The sequence below is a fragment of the Globicephala melas genome, chromosome 19 (genome assembly GCF_963455315.2).
Source record: "Globicephala melas chromosome 19, mGloMel1.2, whole genome shotgun sequence".
Classification (NCBI taxonomy): domain Eukaryota; kingdom Metazoa; phylum Chordata; class Mammalia; order Artiodactyla; family Delphinidae; genus Globicephala; species Globicephala melas.
This window is the reverse complement of record NC_083332.1, coordinates 36,586,208-36,603,336: the sequence shown is the minus strand read 5'-3', so window position 1 is coordinate 36,603,336 and position 17,129 is coordinate 36,586,208.

Here is a 17,129-nt window from a genome sequence, read left to right as displayed (position 1 = left end):
CTCACTTCCCACTGTCAAGACTAGAAGCTGGTTTGCTTTCCTTTAGACCCTTCCGATTTCAGACCAGGTGGGCATGGGACATGCTCCCATCTCCTTAGGACCCAACACTAAGCTGACTCCTTTTATCAGTGATTCTCAAATGTTAATGCACACCTGGAGACCTTGTTGAAATACAGATTACAGGGCCCCACCAAAGGGTTTCTGATTTAGCAGATCTGGAGAGGATCAGAAAATATACATTTTAAGGCGAGTTCCCAAGTGATGCTCATGCTACAGGGGATCACGTTTTTAAGAACTTCCGAGTTACATTAATGTTTCCCACACTGGCCTGTTTTTTTTTTTTTTTTAATAAATTTATTTATTTATTTTGCGGTACGCGGGCCTCTCACTGTTGTGGCCTCTCCCGCTGCGGAGCATAGGCTCCGGACGCACAGGCTCAGCAGCCATGGCTCACGGGCCCAGCCGCTCCGTGGCATGTGGGATCTTCCCGGACCGGGGCACGAACCCGTGTCCTCTGCATCGGCAGGCGGACTCTCGACCACTGCGCCACCAGGGAAGCCCTATTTATTTTATTTACTTATTTTTGGCTGTGTTGGGTCTTCGTTGCTGCACGCGGGCTTTCTCCAGTTGTGGTGAGGGGGGGGGCTACTCTTCGTTGTGGTTCACGAGCTTCTCATTGCAGTGGCTTCTCTTGTTGCTGAGCACGGGCTCTACAGCACGCGGGCTTAAGTAGTTTTGGCTCGCGGGCTCTAGAGCGCAGGCTCAGTAGTTGTGGTGCACGGGCTTAGCTGCTCCGCAGCATGTGGAATCTTCCCGGACCAGGGCTCAAACCCGTGTTCCCTGCATTGGCAGGCAGATTCTTAACCACTGCACCACCAGGGAAGCCCTGGCCTGTTCTTAAGAATTACCTGGCAGTGCCTGAGGAGGAATGCACAATATTTATTGATCAGCTACCACATGCCAAGCGCTGTTACAGGCTATATAGACAGAGCAGTGACCAAGGCAGCCCAACACATCCATGCCTCATAGGACTTGGCAAAGTCCTAGAAATACAATACATGTTCAATAAATGCTTATCACAACTGTTTTCCAAACTGGAGATAATAATGGTTACCTGGCCAACATGAAATGATAGAATGGATATATTTCAAAGGAATATTCAAACTAATAATTATAGTTGTAGTTACGGTTATGATTGATATTATATTAATGACCAATAGTATAAATTTGAAGATTCATTAATTTCATTTTTCCTTTTCTGCCCATACCCCAAAGGATGATATAGCCATGGGATCACAGAATACAAGAACTGAGGAGGACCTTAGAGATCTTGAATAGAACCCCCTCACGGTACAGATGAGAACACCATAGCCCTCTGAAGTGAAGTTCCCTTCTATAAGACTTGTTGATTCTTACAGGTCAGTCATGGAGTGGTTTTCAACAGTGAATACTCCACAGTGCTTGGTCAGTGCCTATAGAGTGTAGGTTCTGAATAAATGTTTGTTGACTATGAGAATAAATGAAAAATGTATAAATAAAGGTCAACTGTAATCTTTGCTCAAGGAGTACACATGGAACATTTAGGTGGCCAAATAGGCAGCTTTTCAATTTGGTGTTTTAATATATGACAAAAAGCCTATAAATATCTCGTCTCTGAAATAGTACCATACGTAAGCATGGTATAGTACTGAATAAATTTTATAACAATTAAGTCTCTTTTCAATGTAAATTAATAAATTTCCTTTTCACATTATTTTTAGCTATCTACGTCCTTAGGCTTTACTTAATGATGATGCACCTGATTAAATAAAATGAAAGAAAAATGAAAGTTCTTTCAGATGTTAAAATGAATAATGAATTAAGACTTAATCCAAAAGCAATTTAACTTTAAACATTCATATGAAATTAAATGAGCCATTGAATTTGCTATATAAGCAAGCATTAATCTTATCAGGCTATGAAAACTAGAAAGTTATACAGTGATCCATTAATTTCAGAGCCTAATACAAGGTCTGTTTAATGCCTGCACTCCATTAAGAAGTCTTATTCCACAATGTAAGTGCTTTCTCATAAAAGTTTAAACCCCAATTCATTTTTTTTACTGCTCCAATCATGTGATAATCAACTCTCGACAAGATTATGGTTACAAATCTAAATATGGTATGTAATGTTGTCGTGTGAAACAAATTTTCTCATGGCCAGCCTCCATCAAAAAAGAGAACATTTATATCACTGGCAGGAATGTGAGCATAATATAGCCCACGCCCCCTCCCTCCAAGGGTGTTTGAAGTAGTTTATAATTCACCCAGTACGTGGAGAGATGTCCCTGTTACATGAAAGCAAAATTCTTTCACAGAGTTACACAAGCCAAAGCAGTGGAATGTACACACGAATCTTATGCTATAAGCAGATACAGCTCAATGTTGAAATCAAAGAGCATATATTTATTTTTACACATTTAAAATATTTCCCCATATAAAAAAATGAATCATAATTCTATCAGAAGTTTTTATATCCCAACTTTAGGTTCCATGTGCAGTAAGCCCATTTTACACTTTAAACCATAGTTGAATAAAGGGTAAAGAAAAAAGAAAGAATGAGCAACAGTGTTGTACTTATTACCTTACATAATATTTGGCTAAATGACAAATCTATAATGCCATTCTACGTGGCATTTCATTAATCAATGTTGGAAGATATGCGGGGGGGGAAGGACAACAGGTTAAAAAAAGTGAAATATACGTTTTTCACTGGCAGGCAGGGTCACCATCAATTTCATTATATGCCATATGACAAACATCAATTATTTTGTAATAATAAAGAGGGAACCAAGGAAGCGGAATGTGCGAATATGATCACAGTGGTGTGGACTCATGTGTATTAATTATTTCATTGCATTGGGATTAGATTAAGAAATTATACGGTTTACATATTTTAAACTCTCATTAATAAATATTAGTTCTTATTACTTAGAGACTGGCTAATAATTTACCAGCGGCCTGATATTTGAAATCTACAGCAGTAAATTTAAATAATGAAGTCTATTATTAATGAAGAAGGATTTTGTGGTGTAAGAGAGTAAATTGTTGCAGAATTTTTTTTAACCAAACAAGCATGGTTTACAATATAAATCTATTCATCCTTGGGCTGCTATTCAAAGTCTATATGCTCTGTCTCCTAACTACAGAGTATGGGGTGGGGGAGGGAGTTTTCTGGTTCATTCATTTGTAGACATTCATATCACTTGGGATTTAACAGTTTAACCCCATCTCTGCATTTAATCACCCCCCCCCCATCTAGTGCATAACTGGCTGCCAAGACCATATGGACACTTAAGACCTGCTCCCACCAACTCAGAGGCTTAGACCAGTCCAAGTGCTGCCCCTCCCAGCCCAGCACAGCAGTCCTCAGGGGAAGCTTGAAGGCGGCTCAGCAAAGGTATGCTTTATTTCTTTGTACTCACCACAAAACTTAAAGCTACTTTCACATATTGTAAGTATTCATAGGCAATTGACGATGAGTACCTTAACATTTTGAGTTCTCCTAAAAAGAGAAAGGAAGGTATAAAACTTTCCAGTTTGAAAATGGATAAATGTGAATTTGGAGTTTTAAAAAAATTAAATAAAAGGAAGAGTTGAGCATCAATTACATTTCTAAATGGGAGACCCGGGCAAGTTATCACTATTGTAAAGATTTCCTAATTTGAGAACTGAACTCCCTTCATATTTTGGAGAAGCCCCTCTTTTTTCAAGTCTTAGTGGAATTCAGGGCTTCCCAATATCCTTCCAATAAGTTATCATTTTTTCATAAGTTAGAGTTGTTTTCCATCACCTGCAACCAAGAACTCTGAGTAGCAATATTACGTCTTTAATATTCCAATTACCCATCTCTAAAATTGGGGATATCCCCTCACACCATATACAAAAATAGACTCAAAATGGATTAAAGACCTAAATGTAAGACCTGAAACCATAAGACTCCTAGAGGAGAACATAGGTGGGACAGGCTTTGACTTAAATCATGACAATATTTTTTTGGATCTGTCTCCCAAGGCAAAAGAAACAAAAGCAAAAATAAGCAAATGGGACCTAATGAAACTTAAAACCTTTTGCACAGCAAAGGAAACCATCAACAAAACGAAAAGACAACCCTCAGAATGGGAGAAAATATTTGCAAATGAAGCAACTGACAAAGGATTAATCTCCAAAATATATAAGCAGCTCATGCAGCTCAATATCAAAAAAACAAACAACCCAATCCAAAACTGGGCAGAAGACCTAAATAAACATTTCTCCAAAGAAGATATATAGATTGCCAACAAACACATGAAAGGATGCTCAACATCACTAATCATTAGAGAAATGCAAATCAAAACTACAATCAGGTATCACCTCACATCGGTCAGAATGGTCATCATCAAAAAATCTACAAACAATAAATGCTGGAGAGGGTGTGGAGAAAAGGGAACCCTCTTGCACTGCTGGTGGGAATGTAAATTGACACAGCCACTATAGAGAACCGTATGGAGGTTCCATTAAAAGCTAAAAATAGAACTACCATACGACACAGCAATCTCACTATTGGGCATATACCCTGAGAAAACCATAATTCAAAAAGAGTCATGTACCACAATGTTCACTGCAGCTCCACTTACAATAGCCAGGACATGGAAGCAACCTAAGTGTCCATCGACAGATGAATGGATAAAGATGTCGTACATATATACAATGGAATATTACTCAGCCATAAAAACAAACAAAACTGAGTTATTTGCAGTGAGGTGGTTGGACGTAGAGTCTGTCATACAGAGTGAAGTAAGTCAGAAAGAGAAAAACAGGTATTGTATGCTAACACATATATATGGAACCTAAAATAAATGGTTCTGAAGAAACTAGGGGCAGGACAGGAAAAAAGACGCAGATGTAGAGAATGGACTTGAGGACACAGAGAGCGGGCAAGGTAAGCTGGGACAAAGTAAGAGAGTGGCATGGACATGTATACACTACCAAATGTAAAATAGATAGCTAGTGGGAAGCAGCCACATAACACAGGGAGATCAGCTCAGTGCTTTGTGTCCACCTAAAGGGGTGGGATAGGAAGGGTGGGAGGGAGACACAAGACAGGAGATATGGGGATATATGTATACATATAGCTGATTCACTTTGTTATACAGCAGCAACTAACACACATTGTAAAGCAATTATACTCCAATAAAGATGTTAAAAAATAAAATAAAATATTTTAAAAAGAGACATGAAAAACAAAAAAGAATGAGTAACTGTCACAAGTTTGGGAAGACTAAGGAGACAGGAAAACTGAATGCAATGTGGGATTATGAATTGGATCTTAGAACAAAGAAAGAACTTTAGTGGAAAAACTGCTGAAATCCAAATAAAGTCTGTAGTTTCCTTAAAAGAAAAAAAAAAGAAAAGACCACATACCTAAATATTTAGGTAGAAAATATTTACTTGCAAACTATATGACCTATAAGTAGTTAGTATCCAAAATATATGAACAGCTCATATTAACTCAGTATCAGAAAGAATGAAAGAAAGAAAGAAAGAAAGGAAGGAAGGAAGAAAGGAAGGAAGGAAGGAAGAAGGAAAGAAAGAAAGAGAGAAATAGAAAGAAAGAAAGACCCAATTTTAAAATGGGCAGAAGACCTGAATAGACATTTTTCTGAAGACAACATACAGATGGTCAACAGGCATATGAAAAGATGTTCAACACTGCTAATCATCAGAGATATGCAAATCAAAACCACAATGAGTTATCACCTCACACCTGTCATAGTGATTATCATCAAAAAGTCTACAAATAACAAATGTTGGCAAGGATGTGGAGAAAAGGGAAACCTGGTACACTGTTGGTCAGATTGTAAATTGGTACAGCCACTATGGAAAACGGTATGAAGATTGCTCAAAAAACTAAAATAGAACTACCATATGATCCAGTAATTCCACCACTGGGTATATATCCAAAGAAAAGGAAAACACTAATTTGAAAAGATACATGCACCCCAGTGTTCATAGCAGTATAATTTACAATAGCCAAGATATGGAAGCAACCCAACTGTCCATCAACAGATGAATGGATAAAGAAGATGTGGTGTGTGTGTGTATGTGTGTTTGTGTGTGTGTGTGTTTATAAAATGAAATATTAGCCATAAAAAGAACAAAATTTTGCCATTTGCAATGACATGGATGGAACTAGAGAGTATTATGCTTAGTGAAATAAGTCAGACAGAGAAAGACAAATACTGTATATTATCACTTATATGTGGAATCTAAAAAATAATACAAACAAATGTATATAAAAAAGCAGAAAAAGACTCACAAATATAGAAAACAAACTAGTGGATACCAGCATGGAGAAGGTAGAGGGGAGCGGCAAGCTAGGGGTATGGGATTAAGAGGTACAAACTACTATGTATAAATAGATAAGCAACAAGGATATATTGCATAGCACAGGGAAATATAGCCATTATTTTGTAATAATTTTAAATGAAACATAATCTATGAAAATATTGAATCACTATATTATACACTTGAAACTAATATAATATTGTAAATCAACTATACCTCAACTTAAAAAGAATAAAATAAATATAAACATTAAAAAATAAATGAATAAAAATATGTTGGGAATATTATGACCTGTGCTGCCTACCTCATGGGACTGAGGGGATAAAATTACATAATTGAAATAATGTCTATATTAGAATTTACAGGTGGTTTCCACAATAGTCTATTCTTTCCTTGTAATATTCTCTGAAAACATTGAGAAGTCCATTCCAGAAAATCTCCTAGTTTTTGTAAAAGTTGAAATAATTTGTTCTTAAACTATATTGTGTTTAATTAGGTCCCATTGGTTTATTTTTGTTTTTATTTTCATTACTCTAGGAAGTGGGTTAAAAAAGATCTTGCTGCAATTTATGTCAAAGAGGGTTCTGCCTATGTTTTCCTCTATGAGTTTTATAGTGTCCAGCCTTACATTTTGGTCTTTAATCCATTTAGAGTTTATTTTTGTGTATGGTGTTAGGGAGTGTTCTAATTTCATGCTTTTACATGTAGCTGTCCAGTTTTCTCAGCACCACTTATTGAAGAGACTGTCTTTCCACCATTGTATATTCTTGTCTCCTTTGTTATAGATTAGGTCACCATAAGTGCGTGGGTTTATCTCTGGGCTTTCTATCCTGTTCCATTGATCTATATTTCTGTTTTTGTGCCAGTACCATATTGTCTTGATTACTGTAGCTTTGTAATATAGTCTGAAGTCAGGGAGCCTGATTCCTCCAGCTCCATTTTGCTTTATCAAGAATGCTTTGGCTATTCGGGGTCTTTTGTGTTTCCACACAAATTGTAAAAAATTTTGTCTAATTCTGTGAAAAATTCCATTGGTAATTTGATAAGGATTGCATTGAATCTGTAGATTGCTTTGGGTAGTATAATCATTTTCACAATATTGATTCTTCCAATCCAAGAACATGGTATGTCTCTCCATCTCCATGGTATATCTCTGGTATATATCATGGTATATCTTATAGTTTTCTGTGTACAGGTCTTTTGCCTCCTTAGGTAGGTTTATTCCCAGGTATTTTATTCTTTTTGTTGCAATGGTAAATGGGATTGTTTCCTTAATTTCTCTTTCTGATCTTTCATTGTTAGTGTATAGTATGCAAGAGATTTCTGTGTATTAATTTTTCATCCTGCAACTTTACCAAATTCATTGATTAGCTCTAATAGTTTTCTGGTGGCATCTTTAGGATTTTCTATGCATAGTATCATGTCATCTGCAAACAGTGACAGGTTTACTCCTTCTTTTCCAATTTGGATTCCTTTTATTTCTTTTTCTTCTCTGATAGCCATGGCTAGGACTTCCAAAACTATGTTGAATAGTAGTGGTGAGAGTGGACATCCTTGTCTTGTTCCTGATGTTAGAGGAAATGCTTTCAGTTTTTCACCATTGAGAATGATGTTTGCTGTAGATTTGTCATATATGACCTAATTAAACTTAAACGCTTTTGCACAGCAAAGGAAACCATAAACAATATGAAACAACAACCCACAGAATGGGAGAAAATATTTGCAAATGAAGCAACTGACAAGGGATTACCCTCCAAACTATACAAACAGCTCATGCAGCTCAATATCAAAAAAACAAACAACCCAATCCAAAAATGGGCAAGAGACCTAAATAGACATTTCTCCAAAGAAGACATACAGATGGCCAACAAACACATGAACAGATGCTCAACATCACTAATTATTAGAGAAATGCAAATCAAAACTACAATGACGTACCACCTCACACCAGTCAGAATGGCCATCATCAAAAAATCTACAAATAATAAATGCTGGAGGGGATGTGGAGAAAAGGGAACCCTCTTACACTGTTGGTGGGAATGTAAATTGATACAGCCACTATGGAGAACAGTATGTAGGTTCCTTAAAAAACTAAAGGTCATACCATATGACCCAGCAATCCCACTCCTGGGCACGTACCCAGAGGAAACCATAATTCAAAAAGATACATGCACCCCAATGTTCAATGCAGCACTACTGACAATAGCCAAGACATGGAAGCAACCTAAATGCTCATCGACAGAGGAATGGATAAAGAAGTCGTGGTACATATATACAATGGAATATTACTCAGCCATAAAAAGGAATGAAATTGTGCCATTCACAGAGATGTGGATGGACCCAGAGACTGTCATACAGAGTGAAGTAAGTCAGAAAGAGAAAAACAAATATTGTATAATATCACTTATATGTAGAATCTAGAAAAATGATACAGATGAACTTATTTGCAAAGCAGAAATAGAGACACAGACACAGAGAACAAGTGTATGGATACCAAGGGGGGAAGAGGGGGTAGGATGAATTGGGAGATTGGGATTGACATACATACACTACTATGTATAAAACAGAAAACTAATGAGAACCTACTGTATAGCACAGGGAACTCTACTTGATGTTCTGTGGTGACTTAAATGGGAAGGAAATCAAAAAATGTGCATAAATGTGTACGTATAGCTGATTCACTTTGCCAAACAGCAGAAACTAACATAACATTGTAAAGCAACTATCCTCCAATGAACATTCATTTAAAAAAATAAACTTATTTTGAAGATCAAGTGAGATTATATATGTAAAAATAATTAAACATCACCTAGCATATTATAAACATTCAAAAATATTTTTCTTCTTTCCTCTCAAGAGAAAAAGAATAATCCAGTTTCAAACTTTATGAAAATTATCAGCCATCCAAAACCACAGAATGTCTAGTTTAATATATTTTGCACGTAGAATCAAAGCTATATCAAAAAAGAGAAGTAATGTGTATTGATAAGAGTATGGAAACATAGTCACACCTCCTGGTTTATGTTCTCTTATTAACTGTAGGAGTTTCTTAACCTCTTTGATCCTCAGTTCCTTCATTTGTAAAACAGGGATAATTACATCTCCCTCTCAGAGTTACAATTAGGATTTAAATACACAGTATATGTGGACATGATTTGTGAGCTCTTACATACTTCAGAGACTATTTATCATTATCATCATCAACTTAATATCTGCTCTAAGAACCACTGTATGCACACACACACACAGACACACACACACACACATCAATTTTACTTAACCACTATAAATATACCAGGCAGAAGAAAAATACAAGCATAACTATATGGCTGTTGATTTTTCTCCTGACAGAACTCCCAGCAACAAGCAATGCTGCCAAAAATGTACTGGTCCCCTGTTTAAGACTGATAAGCCAGTGTTACTAGAACTCCAGCAGAAACCAGGAATTAAACCAACAGAGCCATGTTAATCTCAAGCTTCATTAGAACTTGGGCAAGCTGCTTATGGAGACCACCTGTAAAAAAGATACACCTAGCCAAGCACTCATTCACCATGAACCACGCTCTGTGTGTTTACCACAGCAAGGCACAGTCCCATTATCCTATGGACATCTTGCTTGGAGTAATTCAGATTTTCTATTGCATTGGTCTTGAAAATCTTATCACAAATTAAGACAATCAACTGAAGATACCATATTTGCCAGACTGTATCAGCCAAAACTTTAAAATAATAAACTAATGATTGATGATAGATAGATATTGATCTATCAATCAACAGACCAATCATACTGATAGAACTTATTTTTTAAAAGAATTGGCTTTTTATTATTTTTTATTTTATTTATTTATTTTTGGCTGTGTTGGGTCTTCATTGCTGCATGTGGGCAAAAGCATGAGGAAAATTTAGATATTTTTCATTAGTCTTTCTTAAAGGCATCATAAATTCTGTATTTTTTAATAAAGTTATTAAAATCACTTATTTGCAAGTCCTTCTTGAACTCTTAGGTTAAAGGTACTCTGCATATAGATCATCATTTTAGACAGCTGTGTTAATCTAAGATTAAACATTCAAGGATGCTCTCAGGAAAGACACCTATGTGAGAGCTGTAAAGCCTGGGAAAACCATCAGACCAGGAAGCAATCTGATCTCAAATAAAAGAGTGAGGCAGCGGAGGTTGGGTCAAGTCATCCTGGACTGTGATGCAGTCATAGGAAGTTTTCACAAGACCAACAGGGAGTCTTCAAGCCAAAGTCACCATTAGAAGAGTCCCATGTCTCCTTGGAATGAGCCCACCTTACTATCCCTGCCACACTCATTCATTAGCTGGGAGCAGCTGGTGGGAAACATCCCCTGAACACAAAAGCTGCTATAAATTTCAAAAATCAATTACACTTAGGAATTTGCAAGACAATCTCATGGCTGTCACAAGGGATGAAATACATGTTTCCAATTGAAAAATATTTATATATGGCATATATATCCTTTTTATTTTTTTATTGATATGATGACTAACGTGGAAAACAATTCCATAGTAGTTAATAAATACAGTGGGGGGAAGGGGATATCTTCATTTGCTCCATATTTTCAGCTACTGTATTTGATGAGACCTGTTCTTTGAAATAATGGTTTGGTAGTTTAGTGAAACTCTTCCCATCTCTCCCCCAGCTTCATAAGGACAAAGGGCTGCTAAAGTATTTTGTCAACATCTGGGACACAAATTGGTCTGTGTTCATCAATAGGCAGAATAACTATTGCATTAAGTATTAACTCACATGGGGGGACTTCCCTGGTGGTCCAGTGGTTAAGAATCTGCCTTCCAATGCAAGGGATGCGGGTTCGATCCCTGGTCAGGGAAATAAGATCCCACATGCCACGGAGCAACTAAGCCCATGCTCCACAACTGAGCCCATGAGCTCTAGAGCCCACGCACCACAACTAGAGAGAAGCCCATGAGCCGTGACTAGAGAACCCCGCATGCCGCGTCTAAGACCCAGTGCAGCCAAAATAAATAACTTTTTTTTTAAGTATTAACTCGTATGGGTGAGGCCCACTCTCATTTTTCATTTCCTTGCACAGTGTGGCTGGGTTGGTAAATTGACTAAGAGCCTGAAACCTGAGGGTTCCCTCATCATTAATTTATTATTGCAGCAATCCACAGAGTAATAAGGTCCTGTAGTCTAGATTTGGGATTCAGGGAAACTGGCAGTCTCATTTAAACCTTAAGCCTAAAGACATATGCTCCAAACCTGCTTTCCCAAATGCTTCTCTGAGGAGTACTGAACTCTGGTCCAACTAACAGTGCACTTTGTTTCCATTTTATATTACTCATTATGTTCACTTCTTCTGCAGGAATCTCAAAAAAAAAAAAAAGAGAGAGATTCTTGGGTCTTATAATGTAATTCCAATTTAGTACAACCAAAATACAACTTAATATTACCCAACGTTTCATTTCTAAATAATATACTAAGAGTGACATCAGCAAGATAGCAGACTAAGAGATCCCAGCCCTCATCCCCACACAAAAACAGTGATAAAGTCAACTATCCCTGGATGAGGACAGCTCTGGGAGAACTCTGGAGTGTCATTAGGGAGCTGCAGTGACCCAGAGGAGCATAGGACTGGGAATGGCAGTATATAAAGGAGCAAGAAACATTCTGCCTGCGTTGCCCATCACCTTTGCTGGCATGTCACCATGAGGAATCCTGTTGGCCACCAGCTCCTCCCATGGGGAAGAACAGCAGGGTATCTCAGTAGCCTTTGCCACTGTTGATCGCAGCAGCCCTAGCTACTACCACAGAGCACTCCCAGTCTTCACACAGACCCTAGCTGCTGGACCTGCCTGGAGCCAGAGGCACTGTGCCTCCTGGAACTGGAGCTGCCAAGAGCCACCCTTCCCCACTTGGAGTCAGAAGTGCTACACCCCCCATTCCAGTCTCAATGAGGCCACAGCCCTCATGCCTGGGAACTGACACCCACCATGAAGCATGTGCCCATGCACTGGTCCTCGCACCCACTAGTGCCACCACACATGCACCCATATGCCGGATGGACCAGGCACCTATCCCAGCTGCAAAGGTGCACCCATGGGACCAAGTGCCTGCTGCAGCTGTGCGTGCATCCACACACCCACCAGCCCCAACCCGCATGCTCCCCTGAGACTGCACCATTGCATACCCCCAGAACTGGCATCCTCGTGCATCCCCCAACATGGATCCAGACATGGAGTCAGCACTCACCGCACCCAGCTGACATCCTTGCACCCACCAATGAGAGGAGGTCTTTCCCTGCCTGGGCTAGTCCTTAATGTTTAGAAGAGATGACTACTTCTTCACATGTGAAAACAACAGCGCAAGACTACAAGGAACGTGAAAATCCAAGGAAACATGACACCACCAAAGAAACACAATAACTCGTCATAACCAACCCCAAAGAAATAGAGATCTGCATATTGCCAAAGAATTCAACATAATTTTTTCAAAGATCAGTGAGCTACAAGAAAACACAGGTAAACAACTCAATGACATCAGGAAAATAATACTTGAACAAAACAAGTTCAACAAAGAGATAGGTATCATAAAAAAGTATTAAACAGAAATTGTGGAGCTAAGAAACACATGTCTGAAATGAAAAAACAAGCAGAGAGCTTCAAAGCAGACTTAACCAAAACAAAGAGAGAACTCTAAGGTAGGTCAATGGAAATTATGGATTTTAAAATCCATTCAGACACTCTAAGCCGTTGGATTGGGGACCTTAATGCATCCACATTCAAAGAAATTGTAGATAGATGATGACTTACTATTGCCATTTCGTTAACAGTTTTCTGTTTTGCTGTTGTTTTGTTCCCCTCTTCCTCTCTTGCTGTCTTCCTTTGTTATTTGATGATTTTTTGTAATGATTTCTTGGATTCCTTTCTTTTTATCTTTTGAGTATCTCTGGTAGGTTTTTTCTTTGTGGTTACCGCAAGGCTTACACAAAATATCTTATAGGTATAATCATCTATTTTAAGTTGATAACAACTTGACTTTAATTGCATTCAAAAACTCTGCACTTTAACCACTTCCCCTTTACACTGTGGGTCTTTTTAGTCAGAGTTTACTTTTTTTATGTTCTATATCCATTAAAAACTTTTGTGATTATAATTATTCTTAATATTTTTGCCTTTTAACTTTTATATTAAAGTTAAAAGTAATTTACATACTACCATTACAGTATTACATTATCTGTATTTGACTATATATTTAACTTTACCCATGTATATGTAAACATGTATATGTATATATATACAATGTAATATTATTCAGCTTTTAAAAAGAAGAAAATTCTGCCATTTTCAGCAACATGGATGAACCTGGAAGATATTATGCTAAGTGAAATAAGCCAAAGATAGAAAGAAAACTACTGCATGATTTCACTTATATGTGAAATCTAAAAAAATCAAATTCATACAAAGCAGAGAGTAGAATGGTGGTTGCTAGAGGCTAAGGGATCAGGGTAATGGGGAAAGGTTGGTCAAAGAGTATAAAACACCAGTTATATAGAATGAATAAGTCTAGAGATGAATGTAGAGTATGGTGACTATAGTTAATAATACTGCATAATATACTTGAAATTTGCTGAGGGTAGATTTTAAGTACTCTCGTCTCAAAATAAATAACTATGTGAGGCGATCTGTTTCACAATGTATATATATATCAAAACACCACATTGTACACTTTAAATATACATAATTTTTATTAAAAATTAACTAATTAATTAATAAGAGTGAAGAGTTATTTCTAGGGTAAATAATTATAGGGAGATTAAAGCCTTAAATGGACATAATAGAAAAAAAAGATGAAAAATTAATAAACTAAGCATTTGAATAAAGATGTGAATTTTAAAAAAACAGCAGAATAAACATAGAAGAAATGAATAGAGGGAAATAAGAGCAGAAATTAACAAAATAAAAAATAAAGAAATTATAGAGAATAAGAACCCCACTATGACTTAATTGGCTTCCTTAAAAGACAATGTGGGACTTCCCTGGTGGCACAGTGGTTGAGAATCTGCCTGCTAATGCAGGGGACACGGTTTCGAGCCCTGGTCTGGGAGGATCCCACATGCCGCGGAGCAACTAGGCCCGTGAGCCACAACTACTGAGCCTGCACGTCTGGAGCCTGTGCTCCGCAACAAGAGAGGCCGCGATAGTGAGAGGCCCGCGCACTGCGATGAAGAGTGGCCCCCCGCTTGCCACAACTAGGGAAGGCCCTCGCACAGAAACAAAGACCCAACACAGCAAAAATAAATTAATAAATTAATATACTCCTACCCCCAACATCTTGTTTAAAAAAAAAAAAAAAGAATGTATTCAAGAATCTGCACACAAAATTTTTAATAAATGTATAGTTTCCTTAGGAAAAATAATAATAACATACAAATTCAAAATGGAAATTATTAATACAACATAAGCATCCCATATTTAATATTAAATATCTATTTATCTGAGGCCCAGGTCAGAAGTTCTAGTGTAACGTGGGAATTCCTAGCATTTTGATGCATGCGTTATTTGAGAATTAACTGTATACTCATTTTTGATATCTTCTTTTTTAGGAATTATGGCTTTAAATATCTATATCTAATCAGTTGAACTTTCAAAACCAATCAGAGTAAAAGGCTGATGTTTAAATATGTTTATCTGAGGCAGGTGTTCTCACTGACATACTATACCCTGATTCACAATTACAAGGTCAATATAAAATTGCAGGTCTCGAGATATGGGAGAATTTTAGAGTGGCAACGTACATGATAAACTGAAATACAATATTCACATGTTAAAGCTTATTAGCATTACCAAAATAGGCCTTTCTTCACAAGATACCCCCAATTCTAGTTTTGAACTGGGGATTCATGAATTTTTGTAAGTGACTATATACATAAACACATTACATATACATATTATATAATTTATTCATGGAAATGTCCTAGAAAGTAGTCATTTCAATGGCTAAATTATCTTTCATGATAAGGCTCTAAATACCTACCAATATGTGTGGTCTTTGATGGGTCAACTAAACTAGACCCATACGTCTAGGTGAAGCCATATGTCTGAGTTCTGGTGAATGGAATACGTGTTAAAGTGATATATGCCACTTCCAGGCATAGACCCCTAAAATAAGCATGTCCTAGTAAAGATTTAACAACCAGCTACTGAGGAGGGTGAGAGGGGAGTCTTGGTTTGCAGCATTTGCCAATTTCCATGGTATAAATACTCCCACCATGTCTAATTTCAAGGTACTAACATAATGTGAAGTTGGGGGAGAAAATGTATTATGTTGTATTTCTACCATACAGATACAGTAGATGTAAATAACCTCAAGAGAATTTTATAAATGTGGTAGTATAATTAGGAAATGGTATTTTATTTTTAATATAATTTAGTTAATTGAAGTGTATATAATTTAATTGTTCATAAGGGTCATATTTTAAAGACAACTCACTAAATTCCTACAACTTTAGCAATTGCTTCTCACAACCCAGTATAAGCCAACTCCAGCACACCACTGCTAAAATCTGCCATGTGATATCCAGACTCTCATTTCCTTGCTCCCTAGCCAAATGCCTAGGATTCAGTTAACAGAACCACTAGAGGGAGCTTGAGTCCCTGACTGAATGGAGCAGAGATTCTTGTCTCTCCTGATCTTGCTGACGCACACTGGATTGAGAGTAAGAAATAAACCCTTAGAGTGTTATTAAACTCCTTGATTGTGGGGTTATGTGTCGCAGCAGCTGGTTATTGACTATCCTGACTAAGACGCCATTAGAAAAACAAATGAAGTCTGTCATTCATTGATTCCCATGTTTGGTGAATCGCCAAACTCACCTGAAAATGTTTTATAAAATACAGATTCCTAAGCCCTTACAGATGATCAGGTGTAAGGTCCAAGACTTTTAGGGAAAGTCTTCCTCATGATTAGCCAGGTTTGGGAACCACTGATCCAGTTCCTCCCATTTCTCCCCAGTTGCTTTAGTAAACTAAAGCATGCCTACAGTTTTGCAGTAGGAAAGCATTATCTAAGATACATAGGGTCATAATTGGAATTATTTCAAATTTGAAATAGGCTTATTTCAAATTTGAAATTTGATCGAAGTTTTCTCTTTCATCTTTTTTTTTGGGGGGGGTGGCACACCGCACAGTTTGCGGGATCATAGTTCCCCGACCAGCGGTTGAACCTGGGCTACTGGCAGTGAATGTGCCAAATCCTAACCACTGGATCGCCAAGGAATTCTCATGTTTCATCTTAAAAATATATTAAAATTCTATATTTTGTTTCATAATAAATCTGTTTGTTTGGATATTATAAAAATGTTTCAGATTATTTACCAGTTAGGTTTCTTGACTCCCTTCCCTTTCTCACTCTCCAAAAACAGTGAAGTTAAATTGATGCTTTAGTAGACATGCCTGGTAGTGTCATATACTCCAGTGCTACATTTGAGAACCTTACCAGTATTTCTGTGGACTAATCTCTTTGGAGGTGCCCCCAATAATCAGTTGACCAGATTCTGCTTGAATACCTCCAGAGATGGGAAGCTCATTACTACTCAGGACAAGCAGCCCTTTCCATTATTGAATATCTCTGAATATTTAAGAGCCCTTCTTCACAATGAGCTAGGACCTAAACCTGTTATTTCAAGGCTTTAGGTTTGTTCCTTTTGCCCCTCCCCACCTAAAAAATCTACATGTCTATAAAATTCCCACCCATATGATAGCCTTTTAATCCTGTAGGA